Genomic DNA, 14,595 nt, shown 5'->3' with positions numbered 1-14,595 from the left:
TCTTCCTATCACTTACCCTCCAAGGTCAGGAAAACTATCCCTCTTGTCTCCATCCCTCTTTCCTCCCAAGTATGATCCTTGGGGTGGTCCTTGTTTGCCTCTCAACTCCCAGCCTTTTGGTGCAGCTTCCTTGGGCATTGTAGTCACAATGGAGCCACCACGGACCAGCTCCAGTAAAGAGTGATCAATTCCAAACTTAACCCCTACGACTAGAGTAGAACTTTGGGGAGGTGGGTGCAAAGGTCTTGTAAACTCTCACTAACTCTTTTGTTTCCTCTTTCCAGTCCTTCTGTAAGTATTCCTAAGCTTGTGATGACCTTGGGCAGGGAGGGATCTGGTGATCAAAAGGACTGGCCCCTGCCTATGAGAAGCACACAGTCTAGCAGGAATTTCTGAAAGGTAAATGGGTAAATGCCAATCAAGGCTGTTGGTGTCATGAGAGTGTTGGAAGCTATGGAGCAGAAGGACACTTGTCCCAGGTCTGGGGAGTCAAGGAAGGCTTCCGAGAGGAAGCAGTCCCAGGGCTCTGTGCTTTGGAGTCAGACTGGAAAAAGTGTCTTTTGCTTGAGTGACTTTGAGTCTAGGAAGCTAAGAAAGGCCAAGGGGCAGGAGAGTGGAGATGATCTTTACTCTCTAGGCATTAGGGAAAGAAGAGGGGCTAGGCTTCCCTTGCTTTGCCATAACCCAGGTACAAATCATGTTCAGGGATAAGAGGCACCTTTGGTTCACCCTCGGCAACATATCTCGACAGGCAAAGTTCAGACGCAGCAAAAACACATTTCCCGACAAAGCCTAACAGGACAGAAGGGGCTCCTTTTCAAATTACTGCTGGCAAATATCGCAGCAAGTCTCAGTGCTAAAGGGTTAAGAGCTTGGGAAAGGGAATCAGGAAGCAGCTCTCTATTTAATTAGGTGTGTGGCCTCAGCCAGTCACTTGCCCACTCTGGACCTCACAGATTCACTTGACTTATTGGATCAACAGTATCTGCCCTACTCACTCAACAAGTTTGTTGGGAAGATTAAGTCATAACAAATGTGAGAAATTTAAGATAAATAAAAGTAAAGCCCATGACTGTGTCCAGTGTTGCTTCACTGTGTTCATTTGCTTCTGCTTCTAGGTTAGTAACCCCCTCGTCCACCGCTGAGTGTCTCAGGTGCCCCCTCTTCAGCCCTCCCACTGTCGGACACCGCCCTCCACTCGCATCCCGCATCACTCGACCAACAGCTGCTAATCATCTGGCCATGGCTGAGTCATTCCAGGCCCTGAGCCACATCATCACTAACAACATCAAAGTATTCAAATGGCCCCTCTTCACTTTAGGGCCCATAAACCCGCATTCCCCAAGCCTCCTCTGAGCCAAAGGCCAGCAGAGTGCACCCAAAGAGGCAAGCCCTCATCTCTGACACCACAGTCCTGGGTATCCCACTGTGCCCAGCAACTTTCTTTGAGCTGGAGCTGACCTTATTCCAGAAGATGGTCTTCTGGTGCACCTACTGCAGGTGCTTAGGGCTGTTTTGGCAATACTGATGGAAGTACTACCCCATTTCTTCTACACTCTGTCTTTTCTTGGTCAGGGATGTGCATGAAGTCTAAACCAACTGACCCATTAACATGACAACACGACCTTGACTGTGCCCTGGCCAGCTGAGCTAACTGCCTAACACACAGTAAGGGCTCAGTAAATACTTGTCAAATGAATGATTAGATCTTGTTATGGGTTGAATTGTGTCCCCCACCCCTGAACTGTGTATGTTCAAGTTCTAACCCCTAGTAACTTAGAATACAATCACATTTGGAGATAAGGTCTTTAAAGAGCTAATTAAATTAAAATGAGATCTTTAAGGTGGGCCCTAATCCAATGACTAGTGTCCTTACAGGAAGAGAAGATTTGGATACAGGACACGCCTGTGTGCACAGAGGTTAAGACCACTTGAGGACTGGCTGTAAGCCAAGAAGAGAGGCCTCAGAAGACACCAAACCTGCCAAAACTTTGATCTCAGACTTCCAGCCTCCAGAACTGTGAGAAAATTAATATCTGGTTATTCAAACCTCCCAATCTGTGGAATTTTGTTATGACAGCCCTAGCAGACTAATACAGACCTACCTAAGGACATATAAAAAAGAGTCATTATATCACAGACCAGTAGTTGTGGTGTGGAACTTATAGCCTCATCAGTAAGAAGGTGATTTATGTGCAGTGGGGAAAGTGTTTGGGATCCATCCTTGTTTCTTGGACAGCCTCGTGGACCCACCAGAATCCCCAGAAATAAATGACCAACAGGGTAGCAAAGAGAGGCTTTCCTAACTAAGGCCAGGGCTGCTCTCTGGGTATTTATGAGTTCTGTGTTAGATGAGGGGCAGATATTATTTTTCCATTTTACAGAAAGGTGACTCAGATTATGCAATGACTCTGTAGTCAATTTAGAATGAAATCACGGCTGCACATTTTCCAACCACAAAGTGTCCTGGCTGATCTTTGCTGCTTCTCCCTCCTCATCCCTACTTGCTTGTCAGCAAAACTTAAAGCGTATACATAAGTATACAGATATTTGGAAAGTGGGGAGGAATTTGCGGGAAAAACCAATATTTAGCAATAGAAAAAACATTGTGCAACATCTTTGCCCACGTAGCCTTGGCAGCTGGGACCCAAGCTGAGAGCTCAACTGATTAATTATCCCATGCCTGAGCTCTACCAGCTCTGAAGCTGAATTAAAGAGAAGTAAAACTATGATGAGCATCAAACAGACTGTCTCCAGGGGCACAGATGACAGAACGAAGCAAGCGAGTTGGGGAGATGATCAGAAGAGGCACAGGAACCCCTGAGGGGTCAGGGGCTCCCTTCTACTGAGATGCGGGCTCTGTGGGCTGCCCTCCCTCCTGCATTAGGAGCCAGTGCCTGTGTTTGCTGTCCATCCCCCTCCTGCTCTCTCTTGGAGGCTGAGGACACCAAACTGTTCCTTCCTGTGCCTGTCCAACCTGTGGCCTCCATCATCAGAATCCTTTTTGTTCTCTTTTCATTCATCCATACGCCTTACTGAGGCACCCCTTTGTGCATGGCTGTAAACTCAAGCCCCATCCTCCAAGGTTGGCAGTCTGGGGGAGTTTCCACCAGAAAAGACTGGACCCTGTGGCTCCTGCCCTGATCCCTGGAGATTCTGATTCCCCGGTAGCTCTTCTACCACTGCCCGCCCTGACCTCCCTTCTTATGCCTCTGCTTCTATGCTTACATGCACTCCAGTCTTCACACAGCCCCCAAGGTCACCCTAAGTGAGATCCTGGACTCCCCTGTCCAACATCTTTCCAAGCTTTCCCAAATCACTCAGCTCACCAGACCCTGCCCAGTCTGTCTTCTCTGGGTTCTCTTTAGTTTCATCCCTGAAGGTTGCCTTTCTGTTCCTTGAATGCTCCAGGCACACTCCTGTCTCAGTATTAATTTTGCCCACTGTGCTCTTTACCAACAGGCATATCAAATATTTAATTTATTCTTTTCTCCTTACAAGAAGGTAAGTTCAAAGAGGGCAGGAAATTTTTCTGCTGTTACAGTGACACCAGCACCTAAAAAACTATCTTCCATTTGTTGAATGAATGAATGAACTCAAAGTACAGCTCATTTATTGTAAATCTAAATCCATGATGGTAAAGGAATTATGGGCAAGGACTCAAGCGTTCTTTCCTAAGGCTCTCTTTTTGTTTTAAATATTTTAAAGTGACAGTAAGTTTGTTGCCCTCTCCTATGGTAGATGGCTATTCTTGCAGTATCTGTGTTGGACCCCAATCTTCTTTCTCAGGTATCAAAGGAGTGGTTTCCAACCGGCAGCTGTGGCCATGTGAAATACTTGCATGGCTTTCTGCAGGCTTTGCAAGTTGGTGAGTGTGAAAAGTAAAACTACCTTCCTTACAGAGTAATCGCATCCACTTCCCTCTCTCACCTCAGTCACATAGCTATTATTATCTCTGCAAAAAAGGGTTTCTTAAAAATTACATTTTGTTTGTTTTCATTATTTTTGCCAAGGAGAGATAATATCTTAGCATCTTTGAATTTGTACTATTTAAGGTGTTAACAGAGTATACAGTAGGATCCTATTTTTACAGTTTTTATGTGTATGTATATATATAGTTATATATGCTTAATGTTTATATATTTTTATATTTTACGTTTATATATACATATATATATATAAAGAATGGAAAAATATACCAATATGCTAATATTTGAGGGTGGGTGGTGAAAATAATATGATTTTTATTTGACTGTATTCCCCACAATGACTATATATTATGTATATAATGAGAAAAATATCAGTACATTTTCTTATTTTTTAATCACTCATATTACGTGGATACATGCTTACTGATAAAGGTCAGTCTTCCGGTACAAGAAAAGACTACAATGATCCCCTTGAGGTGTGGCCATGCCTTTTACTTTGTGATTTGAGCTTTTACGTCTGACTTAATAAACTAAATAAAGGCAAACTGAAATAGTAATACTGGGTTCTTGTGTTTCCATTTACCCTGAATGTAAGCCAAGCCTCAGGCTAACATGGGCATGGCTGATTAAAGATGACAGTTCGCTCCATCACTTCCTTGAGAAATAGTTCGTGATGTCAAAGCTGGCTGTGGAGTCTTAGAGCTCTCATCGTCCTGAATGCCCTGCCTTAGAGCAGCCACAGTTCCCTTCATGGCTTCCTCCCCTCTTTCCTCTAGAGGGGATGTCTGTGTTTGCCATCTGCCTCTCTTCCTGACTCCTTCCTTTGCCCTGAACACCGGGGCGACATGCTTCATGCTGCTCTGTAAGCAGTGCCCACTTCTTCCCTCAGCAGTGAGCGAATTCTTGAGATCCAGACCACAGAAGTCTCCTTTACTGCCACCCCTCCCCCCCCAATACTCCCTAAGTGCTTCCTCTTTTGTCTAAAAGGCCTTTGTTTTTCTTGGTCAGGCTCCCTGTGTTTGTATACCGGCTTGGATGTTTATTTAGGGAGTTGATTATGGGCACTATCATGTGCAGGGGCCAGCTGTCTCACAGGTACCCTGACCTGGCTTTCCTTAGAACTGGTAAGACAGCTTCTTCCCTTTGGGGGTTGCTCCCAATCCTTCTGGAACACATTTTTCAACACATGAACCTTCTGGTTGATGTGATTTATGAAACATAAAGCTCTCCTGCTTGGTATTTGGGATGCACAATGTCCACATTGTCTCCTCCATAATCTGTTCCATCAATATGAATCCCATCCATTCTTCAAGTCTTCTCTCAGTTATTTATCCTGTGATTCCCTGTGACCAACCCAGCTCACAGTGACCTTTCCTACTTATTTGGAAATCCTCACATGATTTGATTATATGCATCAATAAAAATAATAATCTCACACTGCCACCTAAGAAGAGATGAACGCAGACATGTGATAGTCTGCTTTATATACTCGAATGGAAATGAAAAAAGGAATATAAAAATAGAAATTTTCATTGGGAGCCTAGGGACAGATGTTATTTTACATGCCAGAAACTACATATGATTACTATGTTTTTGGCACAACCATCACACGTGGTGTAAGTCCAGAGCCAGACTGAAGAAAGACTGCCTCACACCTTCCCCGTCATAAGTCAGAGAGAAGCCTTGGTGAAATAAGTGGAGGAGACATCAACAGAAATCCTTAATAGAAAGAGTAAAAGCTGGTATAATATAGCACTATTCATTAGTAAGAAATGAGAGTCGGGTTCTGAGAGTAACCAGATGAAGAGGATTTCCTCACCTACTTTCTTCATGGGAAAACAACAAAACCAGTATTTAGTCAAGGAAAGGATTCTACAACAAAGAAGTAGAATATAACCCTCAAGAGAGACATCAAGATGATAACCTATGGAAAAGATTCTCCTCGAGAAACAGAAATAAATTTTAGAAAGAATCTGTTAGCAGCCCCATAGATACACAAGTTTCTCCAGGCAACATATGCAATTATACAGGAAAGAACCTTCTCTTTTTCCTGGGCATAAGTGTCTGGCCTTGGGCTCTTTTCCCTGTGGACTTTTGGAAAGAACACAGGAGTCATCTGTTCCACATGCATAACTTCAGCTAATCCCCTATTTTCAGCCCCAGTTCTCACTCCACCCTCTGACACATTTGCCCTCCTCTGGTCCAGGAATTCTCTGGGCCACATCAGCTCCATCCTTGACACACGGTGCAGGCTGCAGCTTTCTTCAGCTTCCCATTCTCCAGGAGTTTGGTGCAATGTCATGTCCTTGGAGTTTCCTTTCCATTATCTGAATTGCTATGGGCTCTAACTTTTCTATTGCTTTACTATCATTTACTGGAGCATCACAAGTGAAAACAGATAGATGTGAGTTCAGTTTGTCAGTTTCACCTGGAAAGGCTCTCAAAGTTTTACTCAGACTTCCCCAAGTTATTTTATAGATTTAATGAAATTTCAATCAAATGACAAGTGGAATATTTTAACAAAATAATTTAAAGTTTACTTGGAAGGCTATCTATTAGACAAAACAAGAAAATTCTAAGAGAAGAATTATGGCAGAACAGGTTCCTAAGGATAGATATTAGAGTATTTGGTAACAAAAAATAAAACAGAATGATTTTAATAGACTGGTAGAGCAGTGGAACAGAAAAGAAAAATAAAACACAAACCTAAGTATATGCATGAATTTCATATGTGATTAAGACACTATTTCAATCTGGCTGAGAGAAAAAATTAAGGATGAGAGGATGGCAAAGGGGGTGAATTATTTGGAATGAAGTAAAAACCAAACTTTACTCTGTAAGATCCATTAAAACACATTCTAAATAAACTAAAGAATTAAATCATTAAGAGAAAATGAAAAAAAGACAGAACAAGATAAAAATATAAATTAAAATTCAGCCAATCTTGGGGTGGCAAAAGCATTAATAATACGAAAGAGGAGAAGGAACCCCAAAGGGAAAGATTTGATAGCACTGATTATATAAAAATGGAAGATTTCTGAAAGCTTAAAAAAAAAACTTCTAAAAGACATAGATAAAGCAGGTGAAATATTTGCAATACATATGAAACACAAAGGGATAATAGTATTTGTCTATACAGGCCTTTTAAAATCAATAAGATAACTATGAACACCCCGCAAGAACAAGGGGTTAAAAACACAAAAGCACAATTTACAAAAAAGAAAAAGAAATGACCAATAAACAAGAAATCATGTTCAACTTTTCTAGTAAGCAAAGAAATAGTAATTAAAACAAGAGATCATTTTAAACCACCAAATTGGCAAACATTTTTAAAATGATAACACTTAAAAATGGTAACATTGGTTATAGATGACACAAATAAGTACCCTTATTCATTGTTGGGATGTGTCTAAATTTCTACAGCTTTTTTTGATGAGAAAAACCATACTGGCCCAAACCCTGCATGGGTTTTTTTTAATCCTTTAATATATTTATATATTTCAGTCCATTACATTTACATTTATGAAATTCTCCTAGGGGACTATTTATAGGTGTACACAAAAATGTATGTATGAGATATACATTGCAATATTACCTGTAACAGCCAATGACTTCAATCCACAGAATGCCCAAAAAGGATTTGTTACATTAATTATGCATCCAAATGATGGAATATCTCATATCCATAGAAGATTTCAAATAATACTCAGTGACTTTGGGAAATGGTATCACTCAAATAGGTGAAAAAGGCACATTTAAATGTGTATAATATGATTTCAACTTTGTAAAAAGAAATTTAAACACACACACATTTTGAAAAACTATACCAAATGTTAATGGTGATTGTCTCTGAGTGGTGGCATATGGGTGATTTAAATTTTCTTCCTTGTATTTTTTAATGTTTTCCAACTTTTTTACAATAAACATATGTCATCTTTATAAACAGAAAACATTTTTTCAATATAATGATTTTCTTAACCAGATTTTAAGTTCCTCAAGGGCATTTTTTTTTTTTAACACATTGTCCACACCGCTATAACTCCTGCAGGGTTCAGACGCAGAATGTTTGCAATGTAGTGGATGATAAAGAAATATTTATCTGATTAATAAACTTCCTTTTTTTGTTTTTTTGTTTTCTTTTTCAAAAGAATACATGGCATATTTTAAAAATAAGGGATCGTCTGAAACGTGTTTTTCATGTGGGCATGTGATAAATAATGCTTCCTGCTCTGTTGGTAGCAGAGAACAAGCTCATTGCCTGAAAGGGTTAATTTCAGGCACTTCTGGCCACCTGTTCAGCATCTGCCACATGGCATTCATTTCAAAGACCTCTGAGGCTCACCAACTCAGGAAAAGGATTTTTGCTTTGCAGTGTATGTATACACAAAGGCAGAGCCAATGCAAATAAGAAACTCCCGGTCCAGAAATAAACATTTCTTAAGCAACCCAGACAATGAAATGGATGATAGCCTTTTCTCCCAGAACTCTTTTGTAATTACGTTTTTATAGACTTTTCAGGAAATGAAAAAGGCTAACATATAATTGACTAAAAGAAATAGAAGTAATAAACCAAGCCAGAAGAAGTCTTGAGGAAACATGTATATAAAGTAAAATAACTCTAATAGGGAAATCTATTACAGGATGTTGAAGTTATATAATTACCTCCACATGCTGCTTTGGCTGTGAAAAGAACTGGGTGTGGTGCTGACATGGGGCACCAGGAGGAGGCTCAGGTCTCTTAACGAATTTGTCTATCCTCTGGGTATTCTAAATTCGATATTTCAAAGACAGTTATCAGTACTGAATTCTGAATTCTAAGTGAAAGAACTACGGAGGAGCGTGGGGTGTGGGTTTGAGTGAGTCCCTGTGGATTAACGAAGCATTTAACAACTTGTCTTATGATAACCTTGTAGCCAAGAAGACCAGTTACTTGGTGACTATATACATACATACATACATATATATTCTCCAATGATGAAAAGATAGAGGCCACTTTGGAGTGAAGTGGGAAGTCATATACCGTTGTATTTTCAACATAATCATCAGCGTAGCTTGAATTAGCAATTCTAAGTGGCTGATTAGAATTATGAGCAAAAGTCAGAGAGGAAGGTGGTAGGGCTTCAACTTACACGAGCCTTGCACCCTAATATTTAGGTAGTCCTGCCCCACACCCCTCTTTATGCCTACACTTTGAGTCATCAGTGTTCTTGATGTGAGAGAATCATACCCCTCAGAAATTGGGGTAGAAAAAAGGTTAAAACCTGCTGACATTGATAAAAATAGAAAAGGCAAGCTCAGCCAATCTGCAAGTCAGTTACAGCTATGATTTTGATGACAGACTCATGCTCTGAACTGATCTTGACAGGATGAAATGAAGAGATGAATGTAACAAGAAAGGTATTTAATTAGGATAGAAGTTAGGCTCTGACCTTGGGGCCAAAGATCAATGGCACAAACACAGGGAGAGGTGATACAGCTAAGAGGTGGTTCTTGTGCAACGTGCAAGGGGGTTCAGGCACCACTGTGGGTGCCAAGCAGAAATTCAGTCCTAAGCTCTATATATGGACTTACAGAACTTAGAATGAAGAGGCTGGCATACTCTCTTTTCCCTTGGTCACAGCTCACCCACAGGGTTGCATCTGGTTCTCTGGGTGCCATCTTTCAAAGACTGGGCTTAGAAGAGAATGAGGGAATGCTGATGAATCTTAAGGAACAGTGTAGGACGAAAGTAATGTTGTGCCTAAAGAAAGAATGACTTGGGAGTAAGTGGAGGGCATGGATTGTCTTCCAAGTTGAGGAGAACACAGAAGGATCCCCATCCAGAATGCCTAGGATCCATCCTCTGCGCTTTTGTAGCTCTGTGTGCTTATTCCTAATATGGTAGAAATTCTTCCTTCTGTTAATTTCCTCCCACAAGACTGTAAGCTCTGTGAGGACACAGATTGTGTCACACTTCCTTTGTCTCCTCAGCATATAGTGGATTCTCAATAATGTTTGTTTGGACCAGAAAGAAGAGGAATTAGACTGATGTCTGGTCCTAGAGGTAGTAGCCTTGTGACCAATAGGTAAAAGCTGTAGCAAGACAGATAACAGCTCAAAATAAAGAACTGTTAAGCAAGAGTTGAATAAGGTGAAATAGTTGACCTCAGGAAGGAGTGCCTTCAACCCCAGATTCAGTGACCACTTAGTAAGCTAAACATTCAACATTCAATTGGACAGTTGGAGCAGATGATTTTTAAGGTGGCATCTTCCAAGCCTGTGATTTGTGATCCCTGCAAGGACGCACACCATTCTTTAAAAAGGCAACGTCATGTTAAGAAGAAGTGCTCCCAGAGACATATGAAGGCCCATTCTGGTTTCCTTTGCCAGAACCCCATGGAGAAGCTATAGATCTAAGTTCTCAGGTTGAAGGTCAGATGAAGGACTACCATATAATTAAGACCCTACAATGACGTGTCTCTTTCTCTGTTGACAGGTTTTCATTCCACCAGGCAGTCCACCTAACTCTCCTTTCGACTTCCTGTGTTCCCAACACAAACTGCCTAACTTACTCAGATCTCCCTTCCTTGGGCCTCAATCACAAAACTACCTAATCGGTAATTTGATCTTGATCTGTGATTCTTTCATGTCTGCCAACTTCACATTTCCATTCTGGATGCTTCACAGGGCCCCACTGACTGGGTCACAGTGGGAAGGACCACCAGGGGGCTACTTCACTTAGCACCATGGCCTCAAGGATGTTAGGGTAGTGGGGGTGGGAAGTGGCCCCAGCAGAGAGGAGGCACGTGCTCGTCTGTAGTTTCAGCTCCCTCAGGCTGGGCAACAGCGCCTCCCTCCACAGGGCCACTGCAGTGCACAATAGCAGCGGTGTTGCTGTGTGCACGACCTGTGTGGCCTTGGGTGGGGCAGCAGCCCTGACTCTGGGCGCCCAAGGGCAGGTAGTAGCCCAAGGGGAAAGGGCCCAAGTATGGACAGGCCCCCAGGTGGCATGAGGAGTTTCCCAGGCAGCTGCTGCGTCACGGTGGGCCCTTCAGGGACATGCCTGTATTTCCTCGGTGGGCTTCTTGTCTGTGAGTCTCCTCGGGTGCACCAAACAGAAAGAGAAGAGTTATCATGGATTGGAGCAATTATAGGAACTCCGTTCCATGGGTACAGGGCTCAAGAAACTCAACAATTGTTAACTATCCCTGTCTATTTCCTTCCCAGTTCTGTTCTGGACTTGGGGTTTAGATGGGAAATGTCAGGAAGGCTATTGTCTGGTCATCAGATGTGGGGGCTACAGGAGCCCCCAGAGCTTAAAGGCAGGCCAGGGTCTCCCTGCATCTGCTCCTGGCTGGGTTTGACTTTGCAAGGGGCACTGAAACCTCATCTGCACAGAAATGGATTAGTGTTGGCTGAAGGGAAATTCATAGATGAGCTGGAAGGAGGGTTTACAGGACAGGTATCCAAGTAGGAGGAAAATTAATTGCTCAATTCTCACCCTGTAAGTCCATCAGTTAACTTCTAAAAGACATCTATTCTCCCCATGCAGACCTATTTCAAAAAATCCCATTACCTGATTTCCTGAATGGCCCAATGATTCCTGCTAGTTCACAGACCGCTAACTCTTTCCCTCTCTGTATCTAGGGAGAAAAGTGCCCCCAAGTGAGCTGCTGCAGGCTCAGGTGAATGGCAGAGATAAACCTTGATTCATTTGAAACAGGCTGTGGGAGCATTCACAAGCAGACAGGGGCAGCGTGTGTGTGTGTGTGTGTGTGTGTGTGTGTGTGTGTGTGTGTGTGTGTGTTTTGGGAGGGGAGGCTAGCAGATAGAAAAGGCAGCAGGGATCAGAAGGGTTTGAAAGTTTCTGAAATAATACTCCAAACCATTTACTGTGATTCTGTGCCGCTCCCCTAACTGCAGCTGCTGGACCAGGGAGCCGTCCATCCTCAGGCCCCCTCACCACCCAGAATCATCTTTTCATTGAGTAACAGGGTGAAGAGAAGACACTGATTTGTGGAGATGTTGCTACACTACAAGGAGTCATCCAATGAAGGCCACCCCCCACCTTTTCCAGCACACATGTGGGTAGCCACATGTGTCTTGCAGGCAGCATGTTGGCCTGAAGGAAATGTCGGCTTAGCAGCCCAGCAGCCCAGCTCTGTGACTTCTGTGAAGTCGGCATTGTAACCCCCATCTCGCAAGGCTGCTGTAAACATGAGATAGTATTAACACTATTAGCACGTAGTGAGCACGCCCCAACAGTTCCTCCCCCTCCAGGACGGAGACAGCAGGTATCTAAGACCCTGCAGACTCACACTCTGCTCTCTACTCCTATTTTGGGGATAATTTCTCGTTTGGGACTCTAACACTTGAACCTCGAAATATATGTTTGTCCTTCCTACTCAACTCCTCTCAAATTTAACTGAAGTACCCTCTGTCTTTGGCTGAAAACTGATATCATCTCTACCATATAATACGAAGGCCTGCAGTGTAATGACAGGAAGCAAATGGAACTAATGGTTGCTGTGTGCATTTTTGGTTGCTGGGCTTATTTTATGCACTTCCGTATACGTTTTCTTATTTAGACTCTTGGGCACCAGAAATCCATATGAATTTTCCTCGACTATGCATTTCCCTCTCCTACTTGCAAATCAGACCTCATTTCATATCCATCACCAGGAAAGAATTGTTAATTCATTCATTTGCCTACCTCCTCACTCCTTAACGGCAGAGCCTGTTCCTTCCTTGTCTTTGTTCCTGGACATCTAGCACAGCACCCAGAACAGGCTCTCAATAAACATGTGTTCCAACAATGAGTGACTTTCCCCTTAGTGCAAAACCAGGGTTAAAGGCAACCCCACTTGCTCCTAATCTCTTGCCTACAGATGCCCACTGAGCAGAAACAGCCAAAGCGCACCATATAGTTGTAGAAAATACACAAATATGTACAATGCAGCCACCACATTATAGACACTTATGATGTGTCATGCACATACACTGGACCATTTAGACCCCACAACAAACCTGCAAAATAGTATTAGCCCCCATCTCATTTTGCAGCTGACTTTCCTCTAGTCACTCAGATACTAAGTAGTGGAGCCAGGCTCGTCCACACTCTAGAGTCCAAGCTCCAGAACCTTCCACTGCATCCTTGTTGGAAGCAGGTGCTTGCCATTTGCCTTTGGACTGTCTTTGAAAAGCAGGTTTTTCTGCTTATGTAAGCTGATGCCGGAACAGACAGCTTCAAGCAAAATACCATTGTGGTTCTGGTCAACAATGCCAAGGTGAAATCAACAGCATTCCATTTGCTCAGACAGAAGCAAAAAAGATTAGAACAGGATTTTCGTGGGCAGAGGGAAATGTGCAACTTGAAATAATTAACCCCAAAGAGCAAGTTTTGGATGACAATTAAATTCTCATTCAAAACAACACATTTCTCATGAAAATAGGAAATTATCTCCCCTCAGGTTTCCTACAAAGCAAACTGGCCAGGTAACGAGAATGTTCGGGTTCTCTGGAAACATCAACGACAACTCCAAAGTCAACAAAATCAACTTTAAAACATCCACTGGCTTGGGAAGGCCTGTGGGCCCCTGAAGGTTACTGCCAGATATGATGTTTCCCTGCACTTCTCACGGACATGGGTAGAACAAGTGTGAACATATGTATTCAGTATACAAATACAGGCCATAGAACTGGAAGGAAATCCTGAGGCGTCTAGATGGATGATATAGATGGATATGTTCCATGGACAGGTAAGACCGCAGAAAGTTTACGAGGGGCCCAGAGGTCATACCTTAGGACTTATCAGAAGCATTTGACAAGGTACAGAGGCTAAGGGTCAGGATAGGGCATTACATGTATCAGCTTTCAAGGACCAGTTTTGGAAGGTGGTCCCAACTGACAGTGAATGCCCAACATGCTGTAAAGACCAACAGGCAGAGAAAACTCCAGCCACAGGTCAAGAAACCTCTCGAAGCAGAGGTTTCCAGAGGAAATGACATATTTTAAGCAGAGCTAATAGATGGGAAATCAGAGTTCCGACACTTCATAACTCAGGCTCACCTGGGTTTCTCCATCTCCACTAGAAGCAAAGAAGTTTGTTTTGAACACTATCGTGGGGAACATCAAAACAATCACAAAATTAGGGGGACTTCCTAGGAGGGTCATGTTCTAAGATCACCTCTGCCTAGGGACCCTGTTTCCATGGCAGACTGGACATTCTTTGGCCCTCCAGGTCAGAGCCCTACCTTTCCCCACTCTGTCCCCATGACCTGACATGCATGGGCTCCCCTTGTCTTTTGACTTCCAGTTGGGTTTGGCCACTGGGAGGGACTGGCAGGAGATCAGAGGGTGGAAAAAGGATGAGATCAGGGCAGTTATTCCCCCACCCACTTTGAGAGCCCTCTTCAAGTGGCTGTCAACCTACAGCTGCAGCTACAACCTCTGGCTCTAGGAAGTGCTCCCTCTCCTTACCCCTTCAGGCTTTTGGGTAGAAAAACTACCCGCTGTTGCTGGTTCCAAGGTACTTCACCATCCTGTGTTGGTTTTCCCTTAATTCTGCCCATCTCCTTGAAAATATTCCCTTTGTTAAATTTTCCTCCATTACCTAGTTTGAGTGGGTCATCTGTTTGCTCTCAGAACCTTAAAGATAAATGTACTATTGATTCTGTAAAGCTTTGTT

This window comes from Camelus ferus, chromosome 26, assembly GCF_009834535.1.
Source record: "Camelus ferus isolate YT-003-E chromosome 26, BCGSAC_Cfer_1.0, whole genome shotgun sequence".
Classification (NCBI taxonomy): Eukaryota; Metazoa; Chordata; class Mammalia; order Artiodactyla; family Camelidae; genus Camelus; species Camelus ferus.
The sequence above is the reverse complement of the archived record's forward strand: the minus strand, read 5'-3'. Positions refer to the sequence as shown.